The sequence below is a fragment of the Cylas formicarius genome, unplaced genomic scaffold (assembly GCF_029955315.1).
Source record: "Cylas formicarius isolate icCylForm1 unplaced genomic scaffold, icCylForm1.1 PGA_scaffold_10__41_contigs__length_53128322, whole genome shotgun sequence".
NCBI classification, from domain to species: Eukaryota; Metazoa; Arthropoda; class Insecta; order Coleoptera; family Brentidae; genus Cylas; species Cylas formicarius.
Genome location: NW_026844214.1, coordinates 17156420 through 17163038, shown reverse-complemented (window position 1 = coordinate 17163038; position 6619 = coordinate 17156420). Strand labels below are relative to the sequence as shown.

The following is a 6619-nucleotide window of genomic DNA, read 5'->3' as shown; positions in this document are numbered from 1 at the left end:
AAAATTGCGCTCAATACATTCATAGCTGGATGCACCAGGACGCTCAAAAACAACATGCGTTTAAAACAACCAGATTCTTTGGAGGAAGCCATTGCTTATGTTTCTGAATTTGAAAATTTCGAAAACCTTTACGGGAATATAAGCAACACAACAAAACAATTCCAAATGCCCAATTTCCAACAAAGCAATTCAAAACAATTCCAAATACCCAACTTCCAACAAAACAATGTAAAACAATTCCAAACACCAAATCATCAACAATTCAACACGAAACAACATTTTCAACAATTTCAAGAATTCCAAAACCAGCGGAATCTAAGTAGATTTTAGCCTGGAATAAATCAAAACACAAATTTCATGCCAAACAATTTTAATAATTTTTGTAACAAATGAACACCTATCTACACACACACATCTATCCGCCCATAAACGAATTAGTCGTCGACCAGAGCGCCTCATTGAAGTAGATACGTACGGTCCCGCTAGAGTGAGCCACAGGGTACCAAATAAAAGTAACAAGACGGGGCCAGTGGGAGATGAGAAGATGGGCGTTGGCTTGCGTTAATACGTGTGACATGTTAAATTACGTTTTGATATTGGTACCCACTTCACTTGAATAGTAAATTGTTTAAGTTCGGTTTCGTGTTTAATTACACTCCCGGATTAACAGTTGCTACATTTTTCAAATCAATTCCAAAAACCACAATTTCCATCTCAACCAATAAATATTCAACCGAGGCAAATACCTCAAAGACGATTTCCAACAAATCAGGAAGTTTTTGGACCCCCACGAAATGTCTTCAGACCCAATCAAATATCAGTCAACCAACTTCAAAAGCTGACACCAATGTCAGGTATCTCCAGATAAACAAACAATTCATTTACAAGACGACCGACAAGACAAAATTACTTTACCAACAACAATCAACCCCTGAATTTTATAGCGGAAAAATTATTTAACCAAGAATGCGATGAAAACTTTGATTATTCTGTTAATCAAAACGAGTATAATGATTATAACGAATTTGAGGAAAATTATGAACAAAATGAGTATGAAAATACATCGCATATCGATCAAAACGTCGAAACGCAAAATCCAAATGACGAAAATTTTCACGAAACGCCGAACAAACAACCAACCTCAGTAGAAATTAATATTTCTTCTAACAACGCTTAACCGTCTATCCAAATACGCAACCCAAGTATTAAACTACTAATAGACCCGGAATTGCATTTATCATAAAAATAATGAAATAAAGACAGCTATAGGAAGTCAAAATACTAGATTTCAAGCTAGCATACAAGCATTTTCTGAATTTAACATCGATTATCGAATCGAGTTTATCATATTCGAGTTTCATGACTTTTTTGACGGAGTAATAGGTTTAACTGATTTAAACTGTGAATCCCCGTGAAACATCTTTCAAGAAAATACTAGTAAGTGAAATCGAAGGCGATATTTTTATAAAAAATCAAAAACTACAAAATCTAGAAATACCATCTGCTATTTCATGTGCAAAAAATAATTTCGCTTTAATTGAAATCCAAAAGCCCACGGACGAGATAATCAGTTACGTTACGTTAGCACAACATTTACTATTTTACAATTGTAACATTATATCTGACAATGTAAATATACGTACGAAATCTCAAAATAAGGACATAAAAGGTGTAATCCGTACCCAACATATGAACTCGGAAGAAAAAACTCTGATCACAACATTGTGTCAAGAACTCTCGGATATTTTCTATAATCCAGGAGATAAGTTCTAATTTACCTCGAAAATCAAGCACTAGATTAGAACAACGGATGAAATACCCGTGCGTGCGAAGTCATATAGATATCCATCCGTCCACAAAGAAGAAGTAATACGACAAGTAGATGATATGCTCGAAAAAGGAATAATAAGGAAATGAAACAGCCCATTAGACTCATCAAGAACATAAAAATGGAGAATAGTCGTTGACTATAACGGATATTCTAGATAAATTGGGACGTGCAGAGTATTTTTCTACACTGGACCTTGCCAGCGGTTTTCGTTAGATTGAAATGAAATAGGACTCTATCGAAAAGACAGCTTTTAGCGTAGAAAACGGACATTTTGAATACACAAGAATGCCATTCGGACTTGCACCATCAAGCTTCCAACATGTCTTGAATGAAATTTTGAAAAACGTCCAAATTAAAATATGTATGGTCTTTATGGATGACGTAATCGTTATAAGTACAGGACTAATAGAACATATCCAGAATCTGAGATTAATATTCCAAAAATTACGAGAAGCTAATCAATCCAAAGATACAAGCGGACAAGTGCGAAATTTTACAAGAAGTGGAATTCCTTGGACTGTAGTTACCCCAAATGGTATAAAACCAAATCAAAAGAAGATTGAAGCAATAAAAAAATATCCTTTGCCAAAAACACAACGAGACATTAAATCATTCTTAGGTTTAATCGGATATTATCGCATATTAATAAAAAATTACACGAAGGTAACTAAACCATTGACACAATGCTTAAAAAAGTAAATCAAAGTCGGCCAGTATTATCTTATCCGGACTTTACAAAGAAGTTTGAATTTACAACCGACGCGACGCATTAAAATATGCCATATGTCGGGAATTGTATCCCAAGACGGACACCCAATATGCTACGCATCAAAAACGCCGAACCCGGCAGAGGTAAACTACTCAATTGAAACGAAACTCAGCAATTGTTTGGAGCTGTAAATATTATAGACCTTATTTATTCGGACAAAAATCCATTATTTACACGGATCATAAACCCCTACAGTGGCTAATGTCATTAAAAGAGCCAAATTCAAGATTCGTTAGATGGAGACTTAAACTCGAGGAGTATGAGTACGAAATTTAAAAATAAATTAAGCAGCGGACCCTTTATCATGATATCCAATATGAACGCTATTGAAACTGACTCGAAATTTAACAACTTAGGAGACGCGGATGAAATTATAGATGACTTTTTATTACATGATAACGACGAATTGCCAAATCTAGACGACCTAATGTTAGATGCAATTTTGTTTAAACCGGAAGAACAAAAAATTAAAATTTTATCGGACATTCAAATTAAACACCCATTTAATAAACGGGAAAATTTAAAAGAATTAAATGAAAATGATATAGTACATTCCTCAGCGGAAAATCTAAATCATTTTAAAAATTAAATAATATTAACAACAGGAGATGTAGGAATATTCCTAATAAAAAAAGAAAATGTGTTTAATAATAATCGATTTTACATCACAATTCCGGAAAATTCCCGATGTCAAATATTATACAAATCATGAAGGAATACTTTAAACCAAAAACTACTGATGCAATTTACTTTCAAGCGGAAAATTTAATTAGAATTTTCGCTGTAACATTACAAAACACTTTAAAAAATTCAGCATTTAAAATAATTCATTGTAACGCAGTTCTCGAGGACATCGAAAGGCAAGATGACCTACAAGAAAAACTTAGTCTATACCATACGACAAAAACGTGCCATCTTGGAATAAATGAAATGAAGAAAGAAGAAAATATTATTGACCAAAAATGTGTGACGACATAGAAAATTATGTTAACAATTGTGACATATGACAAAACAATAAGTGTGATCGAAAACCACCAGTGATAAAATTTAACTTAACCCCAACAGCATCAAAACCATTCGAATATATTCATGTTGATACCTTTAGGATAAACCATGAAGCTTACGTTACAATAATTGACGCATTTTTACCCTATGGACAAGCGTATCCATTAAAAAGCATAACAGGAACCGAGGTAGTTGAAAATCTTTTTAATTTTACAATGCATCATGGATTACGATTGAAAATAACCTCCGATCACGAAACAGAATTTAAAAACAAAGACCTCGAAGGCTTTTGTAAGTTATACCGAATAGAATTAAATTTTACGACACCACAAAATAGTAATTCAAACTCCCCTGTGGAGAGATTTCATTCAAGTATTATTGAAAGTTATAGATGCCTTAAAGAAGAAAATAAAGAGCTAAGTACAGATCAACTCATAAAGAGAGCAGTAATGACATACAACAACTCTATATGTTCAATCGCGTAAAGAAAACTCAAGTAAATTGTACGAACAAACAAAGGAATTAAATGAAAAAATGAAAGAAGCCATTATTTCAAAAAGAAACGAAAATCGTGAAGAACCACCATTTTAGTGATCAAAAATATGCTTTCATTAAAACAAAATTTAGAAGCAAAGAACTTCCTAAATTTAAAAAGATACCGTTAATAAACCAAACGGAAAATAAGTTAATAACACCAAAGACAAGCTATCATAAAAGTAGTGCAAGGAGACCAAAGGCTAATAAAAATCTATTCTTTCAGGAAACCGATGAAGATCAAAATGTTGGCTCTTCTATTCGTAGCAGTTCTAACCGAACCAATAGTAACAACAGACGTACAAGTTACCAAACTCGTAAATTCTATACTTCCTATCCAGATACGTAAGGCAAAGTTGATTTTTAATAATATAATATTATGTAGATTCAAGCCAAATAATTAATCACGTAGAAAGCATAGAGAATGCATCCAAAATAATTAAAGATAAGTTTAATGTTAAAAATATAACTAATATTATTTCTTATTATGGACTTGCCGAAAATTGTTTAAGAACTGAATATTTGATACAATAACGGTGGAAAAACTTGAAAATTTACATCCACATGTTCGTAAAGAACGAGGCCTAGTTAACGCGGTTGGTAAAATAAATAAATGGCTATTTGGAACTCTCGACGCTGACGATGGAAATTATTATAAAGCAGCAAAAACCAAAATTATTTAGCTAAAAAATTCGGACTACAAGCATCTTTATCAAAGGGCATAACTAATAACTATAATAAAACTATTTTGAAATTGAATGAAAACCAACGTAAACTAAAAACTGGTTTAAAAACATTTCAAAATGTAGTATTAATGACGATAAATTCTTTACTAGACTATCCTAGTTTTTACGGGATCATAACGCAATTAAACTTAGATTGCCAAAATATTATAATGTTTCTAGATAACCTAGAAGACGCTATTATGTTTTCAAAAGTTAATGCGCTTCATAATAGTATTTTACCGATTTCGGAGCTGAACAAAATGCTTAAATATCTAGCATCAATTTATAAAGACAATCAAATCCCACAATTTAAAAACATTTTATCTTCTTATCAAATTTTGGAAACTCAGATAAATTTTGTTGACTCGAAAGTGATCTTTGCAGTCCATGCACCAATTTTAAGATTCAAAATATTTTCCTTTTACCATATATTTCTAATAATCCAAAACCAATCAATTTTTATACCCCAATACCCTTATATGGCACAAGCGGAGAAGAAGAGACAATTCACCGCAGAAACAAGTCATTCATTGAAGGAATTTACTTTTGTAAAGAAGAAACTCACCCCCGAGATGTATGCGTGGAGAACTTATTTGACGATATGGGAATGGAAAACAAGAAGCAATTATAGAACAAATCACTCAAAATTTAGTTCTTGTTCAGCAACAGAAGCCTGAGAAATTGCTAATCAACACGGATCGGTATATGTAAATCGAAGTAACAGTACTGATTAAGATACCAGTAAACTGTCAAATAGATATTAATGAAGAAAAATTCTTCAACCAGCGAAAGAAGAAACAAATACGTTCCAAATAATTGTTATTGTGTTTGGAATGATCATGGTTCTAATTTTAGTTTTCATCATTAAGAAGCTCTTCTTGGAAAAGGTACGAGAATTGAAGAAAATCGCATCCAAAGAGGAAACCTGCCAAGAAAATTTTGAAGCTTTTTCGAAAAAACGTTCCGTTATTTCGAAAGTTAAGGAGGGAGGAGTTATATGCCCCAAACTGCAGACGAAGCCCAAAGCTAGGCGAAGATAACGCCTTGCCGATACTGCATCGAAAGCCCTATTTATTCGATTGTCACATTGTAAAATTGCTCTTAATTATTCCAGCCTTTGTATCGGCTAGTCCGAATAAAACTTTATTTTGCTTTCTGTGTAATAAATCTTTTTAAAAACGCTCTCCCAAATTTTTAACATTTAAGTACCTCCTTATTTTCATTACTTCTTTGAGCATTTTGCTAACAATCCTGTAGAAACTATGCTTGATACAAAGTGGCATTTAAAAAAAATAGTTATGACACTCCGTATCCTACAAAGAAAGGTGAAATAAGATAGGCTGCATTATTTTAGGTAAGTTCATTCTAGTTAGTAAGTCAAAGGAGTTGGTAGACTCTAGAACTGACTATTTAGATTCCTTAATTTGATTTTCACGTCTGTGGAGTTGAAAATTTTGCTTGATGTATATGACAAAACATCAGCGCCCTTTCACCATTTTTAACAACAATGGCAATAAACAATTTCACGATTTATTAAAAAACTAACAAAAATTTTGTTTTTAAAATCTTACACGCTGTATATTATCTTATGCACAATAATTCTCCATTCATGAAGTTCTTCCTAAGATTTGTGTTTGAACTTTGAAAAAATATTAGATTTCTTCCACATCTACACAATGAAATAATAAAATCTGTACATTTTTGAAATAAATAAAAAAGATATGCGGAATAAAACACAGATTTTCAATAATATTT

General features: G+C 32.4%; 1 long non-coding RNA gene across 1 annotated transcript; it reads left to right on the top strand.

Moving 5' to 3' along the window:
* The first annotated feature begins 3357 nt into the window (after positions 1 to 3357).
* On the top strand, positions 3358 to 6019 carry LOC132699171 (uncharacterized). The gene is made up of 2 exons (XR_009618478.1): positions 3358 to 3896; positions 4366 to 6019. It is a non-coding gene; the product is annotated as an uncharacterized LOC132699171 (long non-coding RNA).
* The last annotated feature ends 600 nt before the right edge of the window (positions 6020 to 6619 follow it).